The sequence below is a fragment of the Zalophus californianus genome, chromosome 14, assembly GCF_009762305.2.
Source record: "Zalophus californianus isolate mZalCal1 chromosome 14, mZalCal1.pri.v2, whole genome shotgun sequence".
NCBI classification, from domain to species: Eukaryota; Metazoa; Chordata; class Mammalia; order Carnivora; family Otariidae; genus Zalophus; species Zalophus californianus.
In genome coordinates, this window is record NC_045608.1 from 53,266,848 (window position 1) to 53,279,472 (window position 12,625).

At 42.6% G+C, this 12,625-nt stretch overlaps 1 protein-coding gene across 7 annotated transcripts in view; it reads right to left on the reverse strand.

Moving 5' to 3' along the window:
- Positions 1 to 12,625, reverse strand: part of B4GALT6 (beta-1,4-galactosyltransferase 6) — a 112,195-nt gene that overhangs the window by 29,522 nt on the left and 70,048 nt on the right. The window lies entirely within an intron of this gene.

The window sequence follows — 12,625 nt, forward strand, 5'->3', positions numbered from 1 at the left end:
GTTTTTGATTTCAGTCAGTGTGACAAGTATGAGGTGATATCTCATTGTGGTTTTGATTTGCATTTCCCTGAGGATGAGTGATGTTGAGCATCTTTTCATGGGTCTCTTTGCCATCTGGATGTCTTCTTTGGAGAAATGTCTGTTCATGTCTTCTGCCCATTTTTTAATTACATTAGTTGGGGTTTTTTGAGTTGTATAAGTTCTTTCTATATTTTAGATAATAACCCTTTATCAGATATGTCATTTGTAAATATCTTCTCCCATTCTATAGGTTGTCTTTTAGTTTTGTTGATTGTTTCCTCTGCTATGCAGAAACTTTTTATTTTGATGTAGTCTCAATAGTTTATTTTTGCTTTTGTTTTCCTTGCCTCAGGAGACATACCTAGAAAAACGTCGCTATGTATGCCCTGTTGTTTTAACTTCTCATTTTGAATTAATTTTCACCTCAGAGAAGTTGGAAAAACAGTATATAGAGCTCCTTACCCAAATTCTAATGCTAACGTCATACATGATCATAGTACAATTATCAAAACTGGGAAAACAACATTGATATAAGGCTTGCTAGTGGCATCCAATCTGTAAGTTTCTCAGTCTTTCCTTGCTGTATTAGATTCCTGGAGCTGCTGTAAAGTACCATAAACCAGGTGGCTTAAAACAACAGAAATTTATTGTCTCATAGTTCTGGGGCTGAGAAGTCCAAAATCAAGACATTGGCAGGGCCCCGTGCCTTCTGAAATCTGAAGGATAGGATCCTTCCTTGCCTCCCCTCTAGCTTCTGGTGACTTGCTGGTAATCTCTGGGGTCCTTGGCTTGCAGCAGTGTGTCTCCAGTCTCTGCCTCCTGCCCAAATCCACCAGGAGCACTTTGATGTAGTTGAACCCCTTGTGTTTATTACTCCTTCCAGCCAGAGAGAACACGCACCATGGGGAACCATAGAGTGTCTCACTGAGAGTGTTGGAAAGAACTATTATAGGATTGGGGCTTTAATTGGATGAGTTGAGAAAGAGTCTAAGGAAGTAGGACTTCATCGAGATTGGACGCTGTCTGAAAGTGAGGGCAGTTCTATGGGTGTCACAGAGGTTTATCTGTAGGGAGGGCAGACCAGAGAAGAGAAAGAACTGTAATTGGTAATAAAGCAGAAGCAGTGACTCCTTTCAATAGAGGTGAGGTTTGGTGCTTTGTGGGTTTCACTGTGATTTTGGTTTTTGTCTTCGTCATGGTCTCAGAGCAACCTTGATGATGTTGATGCTCTGTGATACTATCATGTCCAACGGACCACTGCCCTATGGTGAGCACCAAACTAGCTTGGGATAACACTGAGGCCAGTTCCCCCATGCGTGAGCTGCTTCCCCACCGCCCCCCTTTACCTCCATGTCTATAGAGGTATTTAGAATAGAAAATCAGCAGGTAGCAATGCTGGCTTCATTGTGGGAATGGGGAGAATTAGAGGAGCCTGTGACGTCTCGGGCACCCATCAATGGCTAGCAGATTGAGTGGATGAGCCAGCAACTGAGCTCAGGAATATGGGCAGAAGAGCAGATTCGTAGGCAGAGATGGTGAGTTCAATTTCAACCATGTTGAGCCTGAAGTAACCAAGCCACTTTTTAATCTCATACCTTGGGAGTTGGCATTGTGGGCACACATATAGGCAGAAAACAAAAATCGCCAATATTAAAATAACTCCAGAAACATTCAGATAGCACCTGTCCAACAGGGACATTTAGAGTATTTATGCCTTAAACTACATTTTGTCTGCAGAGAGAGTGCTTCCTAGGAATTCTGAACCTCATCCAAACCCTCATCTTTTTTAAATTTTATTTTATTATGTTATGTTAATCACCATACATTACATCATTAGTTTTTGATGTAGCGTTCCATGATTCATTGTTTGTGCATAACACCCAGTGCTCCATGCAGAACGTGCCCTCCTTAATACCCATCACCCAGCTAACCCATTCCCCCACCCCCCTCCCCTCTAGAACCCACAGTCTGTTTAAAACCCTCAATTTTTACAGCCATTCCTTCCTTCTACTTCCCAGTTTGTAGAACACACCCCTCCCTTAGCCCCATTCCTTCTTATTGCCTCTCAAAATGGAAATAAGCTCCCAATCAATTCCATTTCCCAGCTTCCCATTCACTGTGGGTTAGAGCGGCCCCAGTTAATTTAAAGCCAAGGCAGATGGCAATTCATCTTTGGCAATCAATGCAAATGCTGAAGGTCTGTTCTGGAACTGCCTGCAGCTAGCAGGGGAAGAGGGGCTCCATGTAGCCTGCTTACATAAACGCGGGACATGCAGCACTTCCCTCCAGGCTCAGCAGTCATCCACCTGCTGGCCCTGCCATTAAGGTCACTCCCCAGGAGGCCAGAGGCTGTGCAACCGGGTGTCAAGACTGCTGTGGAAAGCAGGGGTGGGCTGAGGGAGAGAACCCTGAGGCTGGCCTCAGAGCCCCAGGCAGCTTCTAGATGACCCGCGCTGAGCTGAATGAACACTGCTCCACAGCCTTCCCTGGCAAAGTGTTTTCGGAAAAGACATTGGAACATATTTTGAAGTATCTGCCGAGCAGGGTCCAGCACATAGTCAGTGCTCAGTAAATATTTGCTGCAGGATAAGTGAACGGCTTGACTCTGAGCAGACAAACAGTTCTCCTGTGAGCCCCTACAAGGTCTTGGGGTTTTACCCGGATGTTTTTTCCTCTCATATGGACATGTGAGAAATGGCACCATGACCTATCAATCTACAAGAAACGGACCAGTTTGTTGGGAAACACTGAAAGACTACCAGATCCTGGTTCAAAACCTGAGTGCCAAGATTCTGCCTCCTTGAACTGATTTCAAGAACTTAGTCACTGGGAACGTTTAAAAATAGAAAACAATCTATTTAAAATGTTCTTCTGCCTAGGGTCCGGGCCAAAAGAACAAAAGGGTCCCTTCATTCAAATTATAACTAAAGACTATTATTGAGTGGGTTTTGCTTCAGCATCCTGAAAGGCAGAGACCCACAGCCGTTCCAGGCCAGCCCACAGAGAGGCATCATGGGGTGGGAGCCCTGCATCGTGGGGGGTCAGGGCCCGACGCAGAGCTCGCGCTCATGAGCCTGAGATCAGGACCTGAGCCGAAATCAAGAGTCAGGATCCTGCATAAGAATTTGGCATCTTGTCAGGAGTAAAGGCCCTTCCTGCTTAGGGCAAATATACAGGAAAGTCCATGAAAGACCTATAATGAATGCAGGGGCAAATACACAGGAAAGTCCATGAAAGATCTATAATGAATATTCCAACATCCATTCCATCCATTCTGCTTCCTTTGAAGAGCAATGGAAATGCTCCTGGAGAAAGGAGTGGGTGCAAGGAGTTTATCTGTCTAAATCAGTCTCATCATCTTTGCCCCCATGTTTAGTTTAGGGGTGCTCGGGGACCTAACATAGTCTGATCAGAGGGAAACCTGGGACTTCTCTTTCACGGTGAGATAAGAATGTGACGTCTCCCCTGGAAGAGCCCGGGAGGTGCTGGTAGGCGTCCTATGAGGGGTGATCTTCAGGAGGGAGCCAGTTCCAGAAAGGCAGAAAGCACAGCTGAAGCATTTAATATTTCTTGAATTTTCACTGGCATTAACCAATACTTTATTTTTTAATTGCGTTTGAATCAGGGTTTTTTAAATCAATTTTTCTTTATTTATAAAAATAGCTTTTTAAAAATTATATATACTTTTTAAAAAGTTTTTTTAAATAAACTTTGAATTTTAGAACAATTTTGGATTTACTGATTTATTTATTTTGCTACTTGTGACCAAGAATGTCTCAAGGGGCGCCTGGGTGGCTCAGTCAGTTAAGTATCTGCCTTTGGCTCAGGTCATGATCTCAGGGCCCTGGGATAGAGCCCCATGTATAGCTCCCTGCTCAGTGGGGAGTCTGCTTCTCCCTCTCCCTCTGTCCTTCTCCCGCTCATGCTCTCTCTCTCAAATAAATAAAATCTTTTTTTTAAAAAGAATGTCTCAAATGATACAGCTGTAGAAATACCCATTGTCTCTTGGTAAGAGAAAAACATGTACCAAAAAAATCAGTAATGGTTCCAAAACAGGCTTTCTACATATTATTAAGTTGAAAGATTCAATCCCATGATTTGAGAAAAAAGTTAGCAGAGTTTTTTCAAAGATAATTATTTTATTATACTTTATGAAAAGAATTTAATGTTCAAGAAACTAAAATTATAGCAACACATAGTTGTACCACAATAGAATGTTCTTATTAATAGAATGCTATAAACATATTTATATAAAATTGCAATCAATGTAAAATTTTCTTTTTTTTTAAGATTTTATTTATTTATTTGACAGAGAGATAGAGAGCACAAGTAGGCAGAATGGCAGGCAGAGGGAGAGGGAGAAGCAAGCTGGGGACATGGGGCTTGATCCCAGGACCCCAGGATCATGACCTGAGCTGAAGCCAGCTGCTTAACCAACTGAGCCACCCAGGCGCCCCATTTTATTTTCATGCTTTAATTATGTTATCATGAACAATTTCTCATATTTCCATATAATCTTTATAATTTTTATTTTTGAAAAATTTACACCACCTTCAAAATGTAATATACTTAGTCTCAATTTTGAGGACTTGTAGTTAGTGCTACAATGAACATCTTTATGAAGCATACAGCTTTTTGCTTCTGTTGAATTGAGTGACCTAACATTTTCTAGAAGTATCTAACTCTTAGATGACGTGGAGCCTTGGGCATCAAACTGCCTGGGAAGTAGTCTTGGCTTCACCATTACAAGCTGTTTGATCTTGAACAGATTATATCAGCTTTTTATGCCTTGGTTTTTTTCATTTGTAAAACGGGAATAACCACAGCACCACTTCCAAAGAGTTATTTTAAAGACCAATTGTCATAATACATGTGAAAAGGTTTAAAACAATCCACAGAACATATTAAGTTCTCAAGAACTATGATATATTATTTGGAGTAATACTGGAGTACGAACATATTAATGTAAAAAATTCTATAACACTGAAGCCTTACCATTTCTCCTTATTAGAAATATTTTACCACTTTAGCAGATAGATCATTATGTCTCATGATTGCTTGAATTTTTATTTTTTGACTACAAAGGATGAACATTTTCTTGTATTTATTTTTTTTTAAAGACTTGTTTATTTATTTTAAAGAGAGAGAGCACAAGCAGGAGGGGCAGAGGGAGAAGGTCAGAGAATGTCAAGCATATTCCACACCCACCTCGAAGCCCAACACTGGGCTCAATCTCATGACCCTGAGATCGTGTCCTGAGCCGAAATCAAGAGTCAGACACTTACCCGACTCCACCACCCAGGCACCCCTATATTTATTTTATTTTTAATGTGTATTACCTATTCCATTTAATAAGCCATTTTTTAAAAATATGTCTAATAGTCTGAAAGGTCTGACTCATTGATTCATTTTAGGCATGTGTATTAGTGTATTAATGTATTGTCGTTGGAACAAATTACCAGAAATTCAGTGGCTTAAAACAATCCAGATTTATTCTCTTACAGTTCCAGAAGCCAGAAGTCTAAAATCAAGGTGTTGGCAGAGCTGTGTTCCTTCTGGATGCTTGGCCTCAAAGAGTGGTTCTCCTTGCCTTTTTAAGCTTCTAGAGACCACTTGCATCCTTGGCTCATGGCCCTTTCTTACAAGGAGCCTTGTGATTATACTGGGTCACTCAGATAATCCAGGATAATTTCTCCATCTCAAGATCCTAAATTTAATCACATCTGCAAAGTTCCTTGCACAGATTCTGGGAACTAGCACGTGGATATCTTTGGGGGGCAGGTGGGGTGCATTATTCAATCTATGACAACCCACATGTATTGGTTCTTACACACACACACACACACACACACGTGTGTGTGTGTGTGTGTGTGTGTGCTGAGCACCTGTGCTGGGTGCTGGAGCCAGACGGATGAAATAAGACACCAAGTCTGTTTTCAGGGAACTCATGTTATTACCAGTGGAGATGGGCATGAAAGAACTGAGAGAAAGAGAAAGAGGGGAGGAAGGAGGGAGGGAGGGAGGAAGGAAAGTAGAGAGAGGGAAAGAAAGTCAGCACTGCAGTAAAAAGACTGAAATGCTATGGCAGCCTAACAGAAAATCTTGCCCGGATTCCTGGGGGCCCAGAGGCGTCACAGAAGAGGGGACAACTGAGCTTGTCCTTAGAAACCAAGTAGGAGGCACCAAACAAATAAGGGAAAAGCCATTCCTGGGGAGGAGACTGAACTGAGATGTGTGAGAACATTAAACAGTCCGACAAAGGCAAGCAACTTGGTTTCATTCGAGGCAGGCTATTTCATACCAAGTAGCAGAGGACAGATGGCCTATGCTAAGACGTTAAAGAACCTGTGGGTAAAGGGGAAGCTGTTGTCAAGGTAAAAACAGGCAACGAACTGATCTGATCAGTGCTTCAATCCGTCCGCGGCTGGGATAGACTGAATGACGGGAACCTTACAATGGCCTGGTGGAGGAGTGGTAAATTCCATTTATCTTTCTTTTTGTTTTAATGGGCACCTAATACAATAACTAGAAAGGAAAAGAAATGAACTGGATAATGTTAAAGTTCCTTCCTGACCTAAAGTTCTGTGGCATCACAATCCCTATTCAATTGGTTCTCCCCGTGGGACTGGTAATTACAATACTTTAGCTACTAGGTATAGAGTAAAAAAAAAACTACCCTTACTCCCAGGACTTACAAAAGAAGTTTTTAGATAAGTAGCTACTAAAAAGTGTTATTAAAAAATTACTCAATTATTTCACCCGATGTATACTCCAAAGCCTTTGGATAGATTTTATTTCCTTACAAAAGCACACTATAAAAGCAATACCATATTCCTTATAACCTAAAAGCATCAAAACCCTTCAGACCACAGACTCAGAAAAACAATGTTTGTTGTTCTTTTTTTTCTTAATTTTAATAAATTGTTGGACTTTAAGGTTGATTTCTAGAGTCATGAATTAATTTCTACAAAGGTTTTCATAAGGCATATAAATTTCTGGGGTTTGTAAAATTTCTCATCCACTTCTTATTCCACGTCTTTAGACCCTCCAATTTCCTTTAACCACTTCCATGTTCTGATATATCTCGGAAGAGCAGCACTTAACTTTTGCTCTTCTGCCACTGAATCTCTTTCCTGTGACTTCTCAACAGATCCCTACTTTGACTCCTTCAAGGGTGGTTGTGAGGACCAGTAATGAGGTATGACCTGAGACAGGCTTAGAAAGTACCTGGGCATCATAAACATGTAGTGTGTGAAATATCTACATGATCTTTGTGGAAACTGAGCACATTATCCTATGAAATAGTCAAAAACTTGTCAAGATAATGGTCTTTAATTAAATAGTCTATCATAATGGAGCACCTGGGTGGCTCAGTTGGTTGAGTGCATGACTGTTGATTTGGCTCAGGTCATGATCTGAGAATCGTGGGATCGAGCTCTGTGTTGTTGGGCTCCACGCTCAGCGCAGTCTCCTTGGGATTCTCCCTCTCCCTCTCCTCTGCCCCTCCTCCTGCTCACGGACATGCTTTCTCTCTCTCTCTCTCTTTTTAAAGATTTTATTTATTGGACAGAGAGAGACACAGCGAGAGAGGGCACACAAGCAGGGGGAGTGGCAGAGGGAGAAGCAGGCCTCCCACGGAGCAGGGAGCCCGATGCGGGGCTCGAGGACCTGGGATCAGGACCTGAGCCGAAGGCAGCCACTCAACAACTGAGCCACCCAGGCGCCCCTCTCTCTCTCTTTAAAATAAATAATCTGTCATAAGTCTCCAGCATCTTTCTTCAGAAATAATAATAATTTATGGCCCAAAAGGAGAGAGGGAGGGCCATGGGCTAAGGCACCCCCACAGGTTCTACCTGAGCCTGTTTTGGCCTCAAGCAGTGGTTTTCCCAAACTTCAGTACCCATCAGCTTGGACCAAGGTCTACATCGGTGTGAAAAGTCCCGTGAGTACATCAACAGCAAGGTCCCATTGATGACTTAGGATTTACCGCCATGGTTTTCAATCCCAACTGCATTTTTGAGTCACTTGGGAATATTTTGAAGCATTCCCATACCCAGGCTCCAACCCAGACCAATTAAATCAATTCTCTGGAGGTGGTGCCCAAGTGTGATTACAGTTTAAAAAACTCCCCAATCAACTCTAATGTCAGTCAGCTTTGAGACCCACCAGCTGAGAGTATCGTCCATGTAAACAGTTCCCAAACCGTGGGAAATCCCTGCCTCAGCTTCCCAGGACTCCCGAGAAAAGGACCGATGGGGGCCAGATATCTGGGTGATTGTTCCAGAATATCCATAGCTCTTGAAATCCAACTCAAACCAAAGCTGTACTTGAAAGATTCTACATTCTGTTGTCTTGGGAAAAGTTGTTTGGAAAAAAACCAAACAAACTGAATCCATGCTCTAAGGGCCGTAACTGAAAAAAGTGTCACTTAGCACGTATTTATTGAACTCCCATGAGGAGTGCCAGGTAAAGATGAAAAAGAAATGGTTCTTTGTCTTCAAAGACATCTCACTCCAGTGGGGCTATTTTTATGTAGGTTTGAATACCCTTGATTATGAAAAGCTTGTCACTCTGATCAAGGTAATCAAACTTGATTTTAATGAGGTCAAAACCCTTTCTAAAAGATAAATGAAGTGTCTCAACAAGGGGTTCATTTAAGAAACACAAACTCAGCCCAGCTATCTTGAATGACGAGGGATTTATTTAAGGATTCATATGTATCTCGGGGAGCACAAATGGAACGGACACAGCTGGGCCTCACCAGGGACCGGGTCTGGAAAGCCAACAGGAACTAAAGTAAGTACCTTTTTATCTATTTTTGAGGTGCATGATTCCCAACATAGGTCTTCTTCCTTCTTGATGCAGACCAGCTTCTCTGCTCACCTAAGGAAATTTGGACTCAGTCCCCATCCCCAAATTAACTGCCTCAGTCCCTGTGTCCCTTCACATTCCTGAGAATCTGGTTGGCCTGGTTTGTGTATTATTGTGCTTTCTCTGGGCAAGGCTCTATCCACCCTTTGTCCAGTGAGCAGTGGCGAGCAAAGCTAGAGGGGGTGAGGAACTCCCCTCTTGAGGAGGTGGTTGAGGCGGTTTTCTGGGCAAGGACCATGAGCGGGGCTGCTAAACCCGCTGATATGGCCACAGAGGAGAAGTTATCATATTTGTCGCATTAACAATACAAACTAAACTGTCTACAAAAAAGAAAAATGCACGGTAAAAATGGGAAGAATAAAAGTTAAGCCTATAAAACATGCAAACACTGTATTAGCGACACTTACATAATGCAGCCATGATCAAACAAGAATTGTTTTCTTTATACTTGCTAAAGTTAATCATTAGCTAATGAAGAACAAACTCACTAGACAACATTTGCTCTGCTTTGCCCCAATACAGTTTTTTAAAAGATTTTATTTATTTGACAGAGAGAGAGAGAGAGAGAGCACAAGCGGGGGAGCGGCAGGGAGAGGGAAAAGCAGAATCCCTGCGGAGCAGGGAGTCTGATGTGGGGCTCGATCCCAGGACCCTGGGACCATGACCTGAGCCGAGGGCAGATGCTTAACGACTGAGCCACCCAGGCGCCCCTGCCCCAATACATTAAATTTGTTTCTGTTGAAAATCGATTTTAGGGTTTGCTGTAAATTCATTTTTTTATTTTGCAAAAATATTGACACAATGCTGGTTCCTAACTATATAAAATCACACTGGAAGAATCAGTCTCACTGTCAACCCCGTGGCCTTCACCCCACTGTTCCCCTCCCCTACACAGACCACCATTTTTGTTAGCCTGCCAGTGACTCTTTCGTAAAAGAGAAGCAAGCACACACATATATTTTTAGCTCCCCTTCTTTCATTCACAAAAGGCAGCATTTTATATAGTGTGTGAACCTTATTTTTTCCCCCCCACAGGACACTATCGGGCTGGAAACCAGTACAATCAGAACATAGAATTTAGGCCCCCTCTTTTCTGGCTGCAAAGTGCTTCAGTGTGTGGGTGACTAACTGCTTAGCTTCCATCTTTTGCTATTCTAAATAACACCTCCACGAATAAACTTGTACACGTTATTTCACATCTGTAGAGATGTATCTTTAGAATAGATGCCTAAAAAAAAGCTTTCTGGGACAAAGGGTAAAGGCTTTAGTAATTTTGCTGGATATTGCTGAATTCCCCTCCACAGGGGTTGTGACAGTTTGCATCCGATGTATGAGAGCACTTGGCTCGCCACAGCCTCACCAATCGTGTTGGTGAGAACTTCTGGATTTTTGCCAATCGGATAGGTCAGAACTGGTACTTCCACGTAATTTTCATTTGCATCTCTCTTACTGTGAGTGGAGTCGATCATCTTTCATATAGGGCACTTTACCTCTCTGGTAATAAAATTCTTAACTTTGAGGTCATCGGAGACTCACATGTAGTTGTAAGAAATGACGCAGAAAGATCCCTGGACCCTTTCCCCATCCTGCATGCAGTCATAATGCCATGTCACAGCTACCATAGTGACCCACAGTCAAGATACAGAACCGTTCCTGACCTTTCTTTGTAGGGGACATTGCTAGGAGTTGGACAAGATGGGGTGAATGCATTCCACTGACTTCCCCCACTAATTACCAAACAACAAAACCCCACCAGAAGACTGAAAGGTGGAGTAAAGAAGGCAAACTCCCAGGGGACACGGGGGCTTGACGAGAAAAAACCCAGGTGTGAGTTCTGGGAGTTTTGTTTTGTTTTGTTTTGTTTTCTTGCTCCCTCAGTATCCCAGCCTGGGTGCTAGATAGGTCTGCAGCCCAAAAATGCTGATAGCAGCCCCCCCACCCCTCTCCCCCGCCAAGCAAAGCCTGTTCTCTGTAGCCCAAGAGCCTAGAAGAGCACAGGCCATCAGGCAGACACCTTTCCAACATACCCGTCTATTCTCCAGAAAGCACTCCAGAAAAGCCAGGGCCATCTCCACCTAAACTGGCAATCATGTCCCCTCCACTCCCCACCTCCCCCTTCTCCATGGTAGAGGTGAGGCTCTCCCTCACAGAGCCTGTGGATGCAACTCTTTGGGAACTCCCCCCTTCTATATGACCTGTCCAAGACTTTCTCCCTTTTCCTACTGGGTTTCCAAGAAGGTTGTAAAATTCTTTAGAGGCAAAAGGGTGGCCTCCATGAGAAGCCCTTGGCAAGCATTTCCCTTGTTTGGCTGTGGCCTACATAGGGGAAGGAACTGCCTTATTCGCTCTCATGTCCTCAGCACAGCACAGTGCCTGACATAATAGCAGGTGCTTAGTAACTGCCCAGACGTACTGGGGTTGGAGAGACCAGAAACAAGGCTGCCAGAAGTTGCCAAGCAGGTTAAAAGACTGGTTAATTACTCTATGCAAAATGACATTTATACAAGGTCAAGGGATAAGAGAATAATGAAGGGGAAGTCTGGTTACCATGGTGACCCTGTTCTGCCTGAACAAAAGCATTCACAGGATTTCATAAGGACTCCAGGGAAACAAATCGCTGCCATGATTTTTTCCTGATTCTAACAACAGTGGTGGTGGAAGAGAAGAAAGAAGGAAAAACAGGTGAAGAAAGGGAGGAGGAGGGATAACTGTGTAAAATAAAGCCCTTAGAAATCAACTAAATGCATTTTTAAAAAGCGCCTCAGATAGAAATTATGTTCCACAGGTAAATTAACACCTTCTCTCTGGTATGAAGTCAAACAGGTGTTTCTAGCATCTACTCTCATTCCTTCTTTAACACAGTATAGTGTCTTGTGGCATTTATTTTATGGGAAGGATGACTTTCACTTTCCAGGTTTTTTTTTTTAATTTAATAAAAATTTTAGCAGTGAATTCTTCACTATTCTATTTCTTTTATACACTAATCTATAATTATTTAAAAAGATTTATTCTCTACCTCAAATTAATATACTATGTTAAGTAAAATTAAAAAAATAAAGATTTATTATTTGAGAGAGAAAGAGTGGGGGGGGGAGAGGCAGAGGCAGAGAATGTCAAGTGGACTCCCCGCTGAGCTGGAGCCCAATGATGTGGAACTTATCTCATGACCCTGAGATCAAGACCTGAGCCAAAATCAAGAGTCTGACACTTAACCAACTGAGCTCCCCAGGCACCCCTACATTAATTTTCTAAAGCTTAGTACTTTTAAATTTTAAAAATGTGTTGAGTAAAAAGATGGGCCTGGCTCCCTATTCATAGGTAGGTCGAAATGCATCTTGATGATGGCACTTAATAGTCCTAATTAAGGCACTGATCCTGCTGAACACAGCTCTGAGTAGGTAGGACATATGGAGTAATAGCGTAATTTAGAATGCTATGGAGCGTTCTGCCCTAACAGATGGCCAACAGTGTTGCCCTGACGGGATGGTCATTCACTGAGCGCTGTGCAGGATGCCAGGTATACAACAAAACCAAACGGCACCGACCACTGCCCTCAAAGACCTAACAGTCTTTGAGAGAAAAAGAAAACGCATAAACAAATTTAATAGCATAAGACACGCTTTAATAGTGCAGTACCGTAGGGCAGGAATGCAAGAGAGGGAGTGGCAAATTTTACTTGGGTCGGCCAGAGACAGCTTCCAGAGTAGCTTGAGTCTTTTTTTTTTTTTTTAAG